Source organism: Crinia signifera, chromosome 5 (genome assembly GCF_055691185.1).
Source record: "Crinia signifera chromosome 5, ASM5569118v1, whole genome shotgun sequence".
NCBI classification, from domain to species: Eukaryota; Metazoa; Chordata; class Amphibia; order Anura; family Myobatrachidae; genus Crinia; species Crinia signifera.
Window position 1 is genome coordinate 101259229 of NC_139221.1, and position 13012 is coordinate 101272240.

At 41.5% G+C, this 13012-nt stretch overlaps 1 protein-coding gene across 3 annotated transcripts in view; it reads right to left on the reverse strand.

Annotated features, from left to right (window-relative positions):
* The window catches only part of ZNF516 (zinc finger protein 516), a 126307-nt gene that overhangs the window by 61097 nt on the left and 52198 nt on the right, over window positions 1–13012 (reverse strand). For all 3 annotated transcript variants that reach the window (XM_083187754.1, XM_083187757.1, XM_083187758.1), the window contains exon 2: window positions 4420–4519. The gene's annotated coding sequence lies outside the window, so the exon portion shown is untranslated. The remainder of the gene's footprint in view (window positions 1–4419; window positions 4520–13012) is intronic.

The following is a 13012-nucleotide window of genomic DNA, read 5'->3' on the forward strand; positions in this document are numbered from 1 at the left end:
TATTTTATTACTTCCTAGGTTTGTTCGAATGCTCTTTACCAAGAACGCTCAAAGTCTGCATTGTCTTAGCAGCGATAGGAGTGAGGAAAAGTAGGGGGAAATCACCCTGATAACAGTATCCAATAAGAGGGCAAGGTAATATAGATGGATGTTATTGGTCATAAGCAAAGTATTTAGGACTGCTACTGTGTTATCAGTGTAAGAATTATATGAAAGCAAAATATTTAAACATTTATAAAAATGCCTGTAAAGTGATTTTTATTGTCCATTTAAGCCCTACTAGAATACAACCCATTCAAGGTTTTGCACTAAATCACGTCAAATACGACATCATTATCAGCCAGATTTTACCATTCTAAAACCAAAATACCTTATTAATCATTAAGGGCGGGATATATTAATATACATCGCCGCCCTTCGCCTGCCAGCCGCCGCGATGCTACCACATATGTACTAACTAATGCGGCTAGCATCGGGTTGCGGTGACGGAGACCCCGCGATACCTGTAATGTGGTGTGGGGGGGGGGTCTCTGTCACATCCCAGCGGCTGTCAGTGTCCCCCTGCGTCTCCTCCTCCCCCCTGCAGCCGGATGTCCTCCCGGCAGTGACACCTGCTGGGGGAGGAGAAGATCGGTGGAGGACGGGAGGGGAGGCGATACCCTGCCCAGCGGAGACGGGGCGGACGGGTAATGGTACATAGGAAAATGTGGTAAAAACCCCCGGTTTACTGCATTTTCCCTTTAGTACATCCAGCCCTAAAGCAGGTATATCAGCGGTACTGAACAACATCCAGTGTTTTTCCATTTCTAAAAAGGATTTTTATTTTATACTTTCCATCTTCTCAGGTAGATGAAAGCTTAAAAAAAAAAAAAAAAAAAAAAAAAACACACCTTTCTCACCTGCATTAACTATTGACAAAAGTTGACAGAACCTGCAGCTAGTCAAATACAGATTGTTGAATTGTGAACCGCAAATTGTAGAGGATATAATAAGGTCACAGCCCATTTCATGCCTTAAATCTCACTAGTTAAAATTGCTGGAGAGAAATATTTTTTCCAGTGTTTTCAGGTCAGAGATGTAAAGCTGCCTTTTTGGTGTCCCAGAATGGTTCTATACTATTACATGGCATAGTATCAATAAGAGCCTCAATATTGGTCATTAAACTAATGAAACAGTAAGGAGGTGGAGGCGGCTTCTCTGTCTCCATATGAAGATGGGACTCTTCCATTGATGCAAATTTTCACAAAACTAATAAGATGCTTTACAACTGCAAGGTTATATAATGCAACTACACTAACAAAAATCTATAAATAAGGGGGCAAGACCAGTGTCTTAGATCAAACATTAATACACAAAACAGGGAAAGAAAGTAAACAGCAACCAAACCACTTCAATATGAAGATACTACATTTTATTTCTATAGATGTGTAAAGATCAATTTGGAATGCTAAAAAGTGACATCTCTTCTGGGGGTTTATTCTAGTTCATTCTTTCTGACAAAATCCTTCTTAGATGGACAAAACCATGTGCACTGCAGGGGGGCAGATGTAACATGTGCAGAGATAATTAGATTTGGGTAATTTTTTTGTTTCTGTGCAGGGAAAATACTGACTGCATGATTTTACACTGCAATATAGATCTCACTTTGAAGAAAAACCCCACCCAAATCTAATTATATCTGCACAAGTTACATCTGCCCCACCCGCAGTGCACATGGTTTTGTCCATCTAAGAAGGATTTTGTCAGAAAGAATGAACTAGAATAACCCCCCTGGTTATTGTTGGCAAATGTTGTGGAATAAAGTTGAAGGCAAGTGGGATTACCACCAGAGAACCAGGTCTGTGGTCTTAACCTGGATACACACTATAAGATGGGTGACTTTCACAAACTTCAGCTCCTCACCCTTGGGAAATGCGAGCGGAAATGCCAGTAGCTGGACTAGTCGGAATGGAGCTTAATGTGAAAAGCCCCATTGGGCACCCTCTATCGGCTGCTGGCGGGGTGAGTCCCAAACACCAAGCTATTTGCATAAAGGCCATACAAATATAATATCATCTGGTCACATTGTTACAAATCTAAATACAGGTTAAATTTATGGGAAGAAGATGATCATAGTCGATGTTGTGTTTAGTCCTTTGTACATTAACATCATAATACGGTGTATATATTATGTATTATGTCAGTGCAGGTTGGCCCTGATTCCTTATCATGGTATCTTGTGGCAATAACCAATGTTTAGAACAAAGAGGTAGTGTAATAAACATTGGAGAGAAATAAAGAACCAGCCATTCAGCTCCTGCAAATGCTACAGGCTGTGTTTGAAAAAGGACAGTTAAGAGCCGGTTGGCTGGTACTTGATTGCTCTCCACTCTATCCCCCTCTTCAAGACTTCGTACATCTGCCACAAAGTATTGAAAATAAGGTTTGACACAGCCTAAATAGTAAAAAAAAAAAAAAAAATTTAAGGATGCCATCTAGTGGTCCAGACTTTGACACGCAAATTGTAAAATAATAAACTGGACTGAAGCCATGCTAATAATCTGCATTATTAGCAGGATTCCTAAAGTAATACCTTAGTAATATACAGGTATGAGAGCCAACTAATGCTGGCCACACATCAGACCAACTTTCCTCCAACCATCCAACTAGTTGGTTGGTTGGACTGAAAATCTGGTACTGTATGGGGGCAAATACCAATAAGCAATTTGCTCACAAACTCAGGAGAATGGACATTCGGTGAAATTGTTTAAATCCAATAGGTCCAACAACAGTACATTGTCTTAGTGAGGATAAAGAGAATAAAGAGAACCAAAAGATTAAGCAGTATTAACCATGACAGTCCCCATTTGGTGACTCCATTTAATTAGGGCCACCTTAGCAGTACACAATGGCTATTCGATTTTAGCACTGAAAAATTAACCACTACTCTTAAACCTTGAAAACGCAATGTATGATCTTACTTAATAGAGTTCCACTGTAGCGGTTTATTTATCAACGCTAAATCCAAGAAGCCATCTGTTGCGCTATTTTAGAATTATGGGGAGACTATTCTAAGACAAACATTGATACGCAGCTTCGCCATTATTTACAAGATGCATGTGGAGGGGGTGGAGGGGGTGGGGGGGTTGCATTGTTTAATTCTGCGAAAACCTTAATGTTTACTTTCATTTTGTGGAACAGAAGTCAGTGACAGTAATATACAAATTATTACATATACAAAAGTTACAGTTCAGCAGTTTAAAAAAGCATGGTTCCAGTTTATATTCAATTATTTTGAATTCCCTTTTAAGGTTGGGGCCACTAAAATACGGGTGTGGATCGTTTGTTCTACAACAAGTAGGTCAACAATCATTGGGTCTTGCAGCTAGGTCGACATGAGTCTAGGTCAACACAAGCATGGGGTTTTCCACTGTTTTTTTGACCCAAATGTCGACACAGTTTGACGTGCACCGCATCGCTCGGCACACTATTTTATTCTCTCACCACACTGTAGTGGATGGTAGGGCATGAAATGTCGGCTCAAAAACCAGTAAAAACCCCATGTCGACCTAATGCCACGTCGACCCAATGCTTGTCGACCTAGTTGTTGTAGACCTAATAACCATATCCCCTAAAACATATTACCATTTGATATCCCTTTCGCACCAGAAGCAAATTCCCGGGTTAAATATTTTCAACCCGGGAATTTGCTGAAAAACCCAGGTTTTTCTTTGGTGTGAAAGGGTCAACACGGGTCTAAAATCCCGGCACTCAGACCCGGGTCAAGAGCAGGGTCGTAGTGCAGGGATTTATGACCTGTGTTGACCCTTTCACACCACAAAAAAACACGTGTTTTTAAGTAAATTTCCTGGGTTGAAAAGCTTTAACACGGGAATTTGCCTTTGGTGTGAATTGGGGTCAGGCTTCACCCGGCAAAATGACCCGACACTCAAAAATGCCGGGTGGCCAGTGTGAAAGGGGTATTCGATGCATGACCAATTTATATATTGTATTTGTGTTCTTAGAAGTTTGTATCTGCTTTGAAATATTGTTTACATGTTTTTGATTTATACATAGGGGGAAATTTACTAAGATGGGAATTTTACTTTACATGGGATGTTGCTATTGACAACCAATCAGAATCTACTTCTTATTTATTTAGCACCCTCTAGATAGAAGATAGTAGACCTGATCTGATTGGTTGCCCATAGCAACATCCCATGTGAAGTAGAATACACATCTTAGTAAATTTCCCCCATAATATCTAGGTTTAGTGTTCAGCATTAACTTGGCTCTTCTACATGACAGGAAGTGTATCTTTGTATCCCCAATGACAAAAAAAAAAAAAAAAACCTATACCCAGGTTATAAATTTGCACGTACTGAAAGTAAACTATATTGCAAATATCTATTTAAAATCTGCACAGCATGTAAAACTGACCTTGGATAGAAGTCATGACGGCCATTTCGTCCATTTCTACTCTATAAACAAGGTGGACTCACTTCCATGAGCAAGATTGCAAGGAACTCTTTGAAGGACACTGAAATAAAAGTATTCATTATTAGTTTTTGTCAAGATGGGATAGGGAGTACTTCAGACCGTAATCCAATATAAATGCATCATCTTAAACATCCAAACACGTCCAAAAAAAATAAAACTCTTTGAAGAGACACGCGGGTACTTGTGAGTTATCCAGGCTGCCGATTTTTTCATCGCGCCCGAAATCGTGGGCATCGCGTCGGTCGTGGCCGTTATAAGGAGCCGCGATGCCCACGATTTCCCATAGACAGTAATGTTAAAAGACACGATGGACCCGTCGCCCAGGACATCCTACTTCCAGGCCGAAGCCCCGTTAACCACTATGTAATGTAATAAAACTGCTCTAATAACCACCGACGACTCCATCACTTCTACAAAATCTACCCTCCATTCACAACTCTCCTATCTAACCTTCTTTCTTAAACCTTCATTCCCTCTCTCATCTACATCTCCCCACCCTTTTAACTTACCCTCAAGTATAGGATAATATAATTGTATAAGTCATGGTAAACGCGCTGTTATACTCATAGATTACCCTTAGGGAATACCTTGACGCTTAATTTGAACTTCATGTTTAATGTTTAACCACAAACATTATTATGCATTCCTATGTTTTTCATGATAAAAACAAAGCATTGCTACATTGTTATATTTCTATTGTTTTCATGTGAACTGAAAAAATTTAAAACCAAATAAACAAATCTTCTAAAAAAAAAAAAAAAAAGACACGATGGACCCGATTTCCCATAGACAGTAATGTTAAAAGACGCGATGGACCCGATTTCCCATAGACAGCAATGTTAAAATAAAATGACCATGTGAAATTGGCCAATATGGCCATTTCACATTGGATAGGTTTTAAAAAAAAAAAAGGTTTAATGGCCCCCCACCACCGTTAACGCCACCCCGCTATTGACGCCAACCCGAAGCGTGGCGAGCGCAGCGGTACGCGTCCTCCGACCTTTTCATGCCCTACTATCCACTAGGGCGTGGAGTGAGAATAGAATAGTGTGGCGAGCGCAGCGAGCCACCGAGCCCGAAGCGTGGCGAGCGCAGCGAGCCCCGCGAGGGGACGCGGACACCTTCACAGGTATCCGCGTGCCCTTGCGGACTTCACAGGTGTCCGCGTCCGCTCGCCACGCTTCGGGCTCGCCACACTATTCTATTCTCACTCCACGCCCTAGTGGATAGTAGGGCATGAAAAGGTCGGAGGACGCGTACCGCTGCGCTCGCCACGCTTCGGGTTGGCGTCAATAGCGGGGTGGCGTTAACGGTGGTGGGGGGCCATGAAACATTTTTTTTAAAAACATATTGGCCAATTTCACATGGTCATTTTATTTCAACATCGCTGTCTATGGGAAATCGGGTCCATCGCGTCTTTTAACATTACTGTCTATGGGAAATCGGGTCCATCGTGTCTTTTAACATTACTGTCTATGGGAAATCGTGGGCATCGCGTCGCGGCCCCTTATAATGGCCACGACCAACGCGATGCCCCCGATTTGGGGCTAAATCGCGGGCATCGCGTCGGTCGGGTGTCCTTAAGTTAACCAAACTTAAGGACAAAATCGGCAGCCCGGATAACTCACAAGTACCGACACGCGTTAACAAGCAAACTATATGGCACATCCAGTTGCAAAAACTAATCTGAGCAACCACATCTAGGTTTCTGTCACCGTGTGTGAAATGTCCAAAGTAGAGGGTGCAGGTGAGGTGACCAGTTATTGCATTCACCTTACTGCACACACTCGGGCAGATTAGGGTCACAGGAAACTATATTTGCAGGCAGTCCTGATCAGACACTAATGAGTAACTCACAGCACTTTGGACTTACACATGTAACGATACTGGGCCTATTTAAAATGTCCAAGTCTACAGACTTAACTGCAGCTTTGCATAAAGACACGACAGTTATTAGTGCAGTTACAGAACAATGGGACAGGTTTTATGGTAAAATAAACGTTACGGTTACACGTTTTGGGATAACTTGTCTTCAGCCACTGGGCTACAGGTGGCAGGTGCAGTATGTGAAACCAATCTTGTCAACGGATATGCATATAATAGCAGCGTGTCATTAACAACAGATTTTCTCATTCTAATTAGGTCAAATGTAAAAAAAAACAGCTTATTGTCTACTTGCGTGTGAGAAACAAAAATCTAGCAAGGCCTGATTTTATACCAATTTTAAAAAAAATTATTAATATCAGAATATTAATATGGACTAACATATTACAGATCTTGACATTTCTGAACATTAAACTAATAGTCAATGCATTGCACCATGGGGCATAACATACTTAACGGATGAATATCTGAGTCAGGAACGTAACAAGGAGAAAAAAAAAAAAAACAAGACAAAGAAAGGAGAAGAAACCTGTGGATGTATTATGTAGTGCAGCAAAGCTTCAAGTAGGAAACTCAACTGTACAGATCACTCTGCATTGCCTTTTAGGGTATATGAATGGCAAATATATTTAAAGCATCAAGGCATATAAACAGAAAAGATTTGGAGACATGAAATGCTCAGCATATCCGTATCACTGCAGTTGTTCCTTTCCTTTATTAAATACTGAATGGGTGATTGAAAGAACACTTTCCAGTCTGCGTGCAGCCACCAACACAAATGTAATCATTTTATTCTGCTTGTACATAGTTAAAAATAACTAAAAATGACATAAGTTTTACAATTGATTGGTCTCCATATAATTATTGCTCTTCAGCAGCAAATCCCCTGGAGGGAGGAAATGCAGCTGCCACAGATGCACTAAGGAGCTCGCTTAGAAGGCTTGCAGTGACTTTCTGCAAGGTGCACATAATGCGGGGAATTGTCTTCATAGATACAGGTCAACAATGCAAACAAGAGACTGCCTGTTCCTTCAGTATATACAATACACATTCATACATACGGGTTGACAAAATAGTAAAAACCATAGCAAGCTGAACACTCATTTCCTACACTGGCATTATCTAATGATGCAATGGTTAGTTACATCAGACTAGTAGATAGAAACCGTTCAGCCCTTTTTTTTTTTTTTCATTTGCAGTCAGGTTCACATTCTGAAAGGTTGCAGTAACCATGCAACCAAGAACTATGGTAAGGTTACTGGATTATGAACATTTGCAGATATACAGGAGTTCATTCAACCATATTAGGTTACAGGATTAGAAGAGGCATTGCTAATCTAGGACCACAATCAATCACAATATTACAATGGTAGAATAGATACCCACACATACATACACACATGCATATAGTGTATTCCTATATTCTAGATACAAGTAGAAAGAATACATACTATATCTTTCATTTTTTTCATATTTATTTTATTCTTCTTTTTATTCTATTTAAAAGGATTTTACACAGCTGTGTATTAATAGGAGAACAGCAGAGCATTAATAAATATGTTTCTGTTTCAGGTCAGACAATGACTTTTCACGGTTTACAAAAATTCTTCCCTTAACAATGCAACCAACCACAGGACACATTTCAAATGGGTTTGGTGCATCATATATTAACCTTTGCTTTGTTTTCTCAGAGGTGCAAGTCCTAAGAAGCTGAGAATGCAAGGGAGACTTAGGGGGGTATTCAATGGCAGGGTCACGGCAGTCGAGCTTGCTCGACCGCCGTGACCCAGTCCCGTTCTTGGTCAGCTCGACCGAGAACACGCAGGTGGGATTCAATGTCCCGCCTGCCGGGGAGCGAAAAGGGGGCGTGGCCGCGAGTTGCGGCCGGAAAGAGGAGAGCTGCAGTCGGCAGCTCGTCACTTCCCGGCTGTTCTCGGCAGAACGAGCCCGACAGCTACTGCTGTCGGGCTCGTTCTGCCGAGATACCCTGCTCAATGCTGTCGGGGAAGACAGCATTGAATAGGGCCCGGCGGTCATCTCCCCGATGGGAGGTGCTCGCCGGAGATTGAATATCCCCCTAAATTTCTTTTAAAGTGCAGCAGAAAAAAAAAATCGAGATGGTTATTATTTAACTACAGTATATTGTTAATACCCAAAAAATCATTTTGTTTTCAGTCTGCTGGAAATGTTTTTCAGCAAGCCGCACACTCCCCAACGGGAGAGATACAGGTAAAACCTATGGCCTTCAAACTTCAGGAACCAAGGTGAAAGGCTTCCATATGGATTGAAGGCCATCTGTTAATGCTAATTGTATTGTGAGGAACCGACTCATGTTCCCTGACATTTAAAACGACATCAGGTCATTATTTAGTTAGACAACCAATTGTAATAGCAGAAAACTATAGAGATGTTATTAATTCATTTTATCAGATTTTCTTCAATATAGCTTACAAAATAAAATAAATTGTATCTTTAGAAAGAAACAAAATATATGTAAATATAGTGAGATTTATCTAGAACCAATTTGTTTTTTTTAATAGTAACATATGTACAGTTTCATTATGCAGGACCAAAATTGGATATCGTGCAATTTGAAATATGCCAGGAATACCACATTTACACCAAAAATGCCGGGACGCAACTGGGTTTTTGGACTCTGCCTCAATCCGTATGCGACCCGGCAGTTGTCCCCTTTTACACCGGCATCCCCCGGCATAATGCCAGGTAGGTGACACCGCCGAAGGCGTGCCATGAGCCTGCGCTTGGAGATTATATCATCTACCATTTATGGGTTAAGTAGTTCTTAACTCAACTGTAAAGCGCAAAGGAATATGCTGCGCTATATAAGAAAAACTGTAAATAAACAAACATAACATAATCCATACACAACCACTGTGCTTTGCCAATACTGTAGTGGTTTCCTTTTTATTGCTATATACTGGCATGCATGTCTGGATTAAGAAGACTCCCAAATAACATGTCCAGACTCAAAATTGAAATAATACAATATTGGATAGGCCTGAAAGATTTGTCACAAGGCATTGAAAGACACTAATAAAATAAAAATAAAACACTGGAATAGAAGTTATCAAGTCTAGTGTTCATTCTAGCACCCGCCATATTTCAAAACACATGCAGTTCATCTTCCCTGCCTGGGGTGTCGCTGTCTGCTGCATTGCTTCTAGCACAGTGTGGTCTGTATATCAGCACTGATACGCAAAACAAGAAACACCACACAGACAGTGACACCCCAGGCAGGGAAGAGGAACTGCATGGGTTTTCAAAGATGGCTGGTGCTAGAATGAACACTACAAGTCTACTTTAAATCCCTGAGAACAAATTTAACCCTTTGAGTGCCAATGTTGCTGTGAGCATTCCCCAAAATATCCACTTGAAATCCCAGTGTCACTCAGCATTTAGCATATATTTTGAGGATCTCTCACAGCATCATCAGCACTCAAAGTGCTAAGGAAATAATGCTTAGTACACACTGGAGAGATTTCCGTGGCCACCAATATAGCAGTGGCAGTGGCGCCGGAGAACAATGTATTTATTTAAAGTTTCTTATATAGTGCATACATATTCAACAGGGTTCTACAGAGAATATTTGAACATTCACATCAGTCCCTGCCCCAGTGGAGCGTACAATCGACATCAATAACGTTATTGACCATACACACTGGACAATATGTAAGGGATTTCATTAACAATATTGTCCATATTGTTAAGTAAATATTGAACAGAGTGTATCCAGCATAAGATGTACACCTGTCCTTTCTAATAAGGAAACAAACAAAAACTGGCTATAGAAAGATAAACATACCCAATCAATTGAAAAAAAAAAAATAAGAACGAAGCTGTTCAGGAACAGTCTGTTTAAACAGTTTAGATTTATTGTTGAAAAAGTTAATATCAGACATAAAAAGTAAATCATTGCTCCCAGGCTGATCAGCATACTTGCCTACCTGACCCTCTCCATGAGGGAGAAAATGCTCTATTCCTGGACTTCCTTGGTAATATAGGATTGCCATCACCTGTGGGGAGCTAGGTAATTGCCATCACCTGTGGTGGAACACCTTTCTTATCAATCATAAATTACAAGGGAAGTCCAGGAACAGAGCATTTTATCCCTCATGGAGAGGGTCAGGTAGGCAAGTATGCTTATCAGTTGTTCAGTACAAAAATACTGCATACACAGACTTGTGGGACATCAGCAGGTCCTGGTAAAAAAAAAAAAAATATGCTGGTACAGTAAAGGGGTGTACACACGGAGCGATTTTTGCTAAGCGATTTGACTAAATGCAATTTTGTCTATGGGCGATTTTGACTATGCTAGAATTAAAATTCTTGGTTGGTATTCATTGCAGATCGCCTAGTGAATATCTCCCTCAGCAGTGAATAGCAGCGATTTTGACTAGACAGCCAGCGATCTAGTCAAAATATTCTTGTCTGGCAACTCTTTTTTACCAAGCGATATTACAGTATGTGCCTATGCACATCCTTGCTGGCGGGTCGCCAGAACGTACGCGCTGGCGACCCGCCAGCAGCCTCGCCAGCGAGGAGACTGAGACGCGCGTGCGTCTCACGCGCGTCTCCGTCGCTAGCGCGGCGGAAACCCCGTCCGTCTCCGCCTCAGGGAGACGGACGGGGTTAGGGGGGGGTTAGGGGGGATGCGGGCAGGCGGCGGGGACCCCGGGTTACCGCCGGCAAGCCGGCGGGGACCCGGGGAAACGTATGGAAGCGCCGCCGGAAGGGGGCGCGCGCGCCTCTCGTGCGCGCGCGTCCCCTTCTCACGATCGCCATGGCGCTGGCGGGGGATGGCGGCTGGCGACGCCAGCGCCATCCCCTGCCAAGATGGGAACAGACCCATCTGTATAGGGAGATTTGTCTAACCTTGACAGAGATCTTTACTAACCTTCTAAGCAATTTTGACTATGTAGTCAAAATCGCTTAAGGATCGCTCTGTGTACACCCCTTTAGTGCATGTGTCACTGAATAGCCCTTGGGGGATCCATTAGCCACAGTACATTACTGAGGCTAATTGAATTGCCCCGTAAGTCTGCACAAATTGGCTATCTTTAACATACAAACAAAAACATCTTTAAAAACAGTGTAAAAGGTGCATAAACGTGATGTTACCAGTTACTAGAAGTTATCTTTCTAGTGGAAAGTAGAAAATACATTGGTGTTTTAGTACTCTAACATAGGGATAACTATCGATGGACTATGGTGGTGACAAGTGGTTTTCCCATTGGTAGGATGGCATCCAATGTTTTTTACACATGCCAATCTGATAGCTGCACTCAGCAAATCCAGCTATGGTTTTCTAATCAAGGTTTAAAACCATCATTAATGATGGTACAGCCATCAATGACCATCCCTTTGATAATGATTTCTTAAAAAATATTTTGGTACTTGTGTAGTTTCACGGCGCCAGCATGTGTGTCTGAGTCCCCTTGCGGGGCTCGCTTCGCTCGCCCACGTTGCGGGCTCGGTGGCTCGCCACACTATCTAAAATCAACTCCATGCCAACATGGATAGTGGGGGTATGAACTATCCATGTTGGCATGGAGTTAAGTTACTTTAGATAGTAAACCACTGATTTCAGGCAAGCGCACATCTTTACCAAAGATTTTTCTTAAGATCCCGTGTGCGTTCCTATGGATCTTTTGTTAAATCGTCTGATCTATCATGCAGCACGTAAGATCAGAAGATTTAGCAAAAGATCCACGGGAGCGTGCATCAGACCGATATCGGCCGATTATCGTTAAACATCAGACGATTTATCTGAAATTGGCAAAAAAACAGTTCTAGTGTGGGCACTTTTACACTCATCCGATCCCCCCCCCCCCCCCCCCCCAAAAAAAAACAAAAAAAACATTAAGACATTTCTAAGGTGCCGTTGAGAGCAGGGGCAAATTAAAGACCAGCATATCCCTCCCACAGGTGCTGCAACCAGGCATAAAACTTTGCACAGCTGCTTTCTAAAGCAAAGGATTATTGGAAATGGCTCAGGATAGTGCAGTGCTGGTGTAATGGAAAACCGGGACATTTTCCTGCACCCACAAGCATTTTCAACCTTAATGCAATCCTTTGAAAAGCCTTTGATGTTTACATAAACTACTTTCCAAGACAGATATACATGTACGTATATGCAAGAGACTAACTAATGTGTTCTACTACAGAGATCTTATAAAGAATGAAACCTAGCATTTACAAAATTGCTCTTCCCTGAAATATTGCTTATTTAATGCCACCTTTTGACGGGATCAGTTTAGTGTTTAGATTTATCCCAAATAAAAAAAAATTGTGCAGAAGCGGAATATAAAAGCATTGCTAGAGCTTTATTCTGGAGGATCTTTCCTAATTAACATAATTAGATGATGATATTTACATAAATTTTAATACGTACTAAGATCTTTCCTAGTAAGAACATGTAATACTACTAGCTATGATTCTACTCTAAAAATGGCAAAGAAATGTATATTTGCCAGGATAACATCTCTGCTAACATAGTTGATGCCAAGATTCAACTAAACTTATTCTCTGTACCAGAAGGGCCTGTTGCAGCAACAGAATAGTAATACATTATCACACAGAACTCTGGAATGTCAACAAGAAAGGAAGTTGGCATTTTTAGAAGGACCCA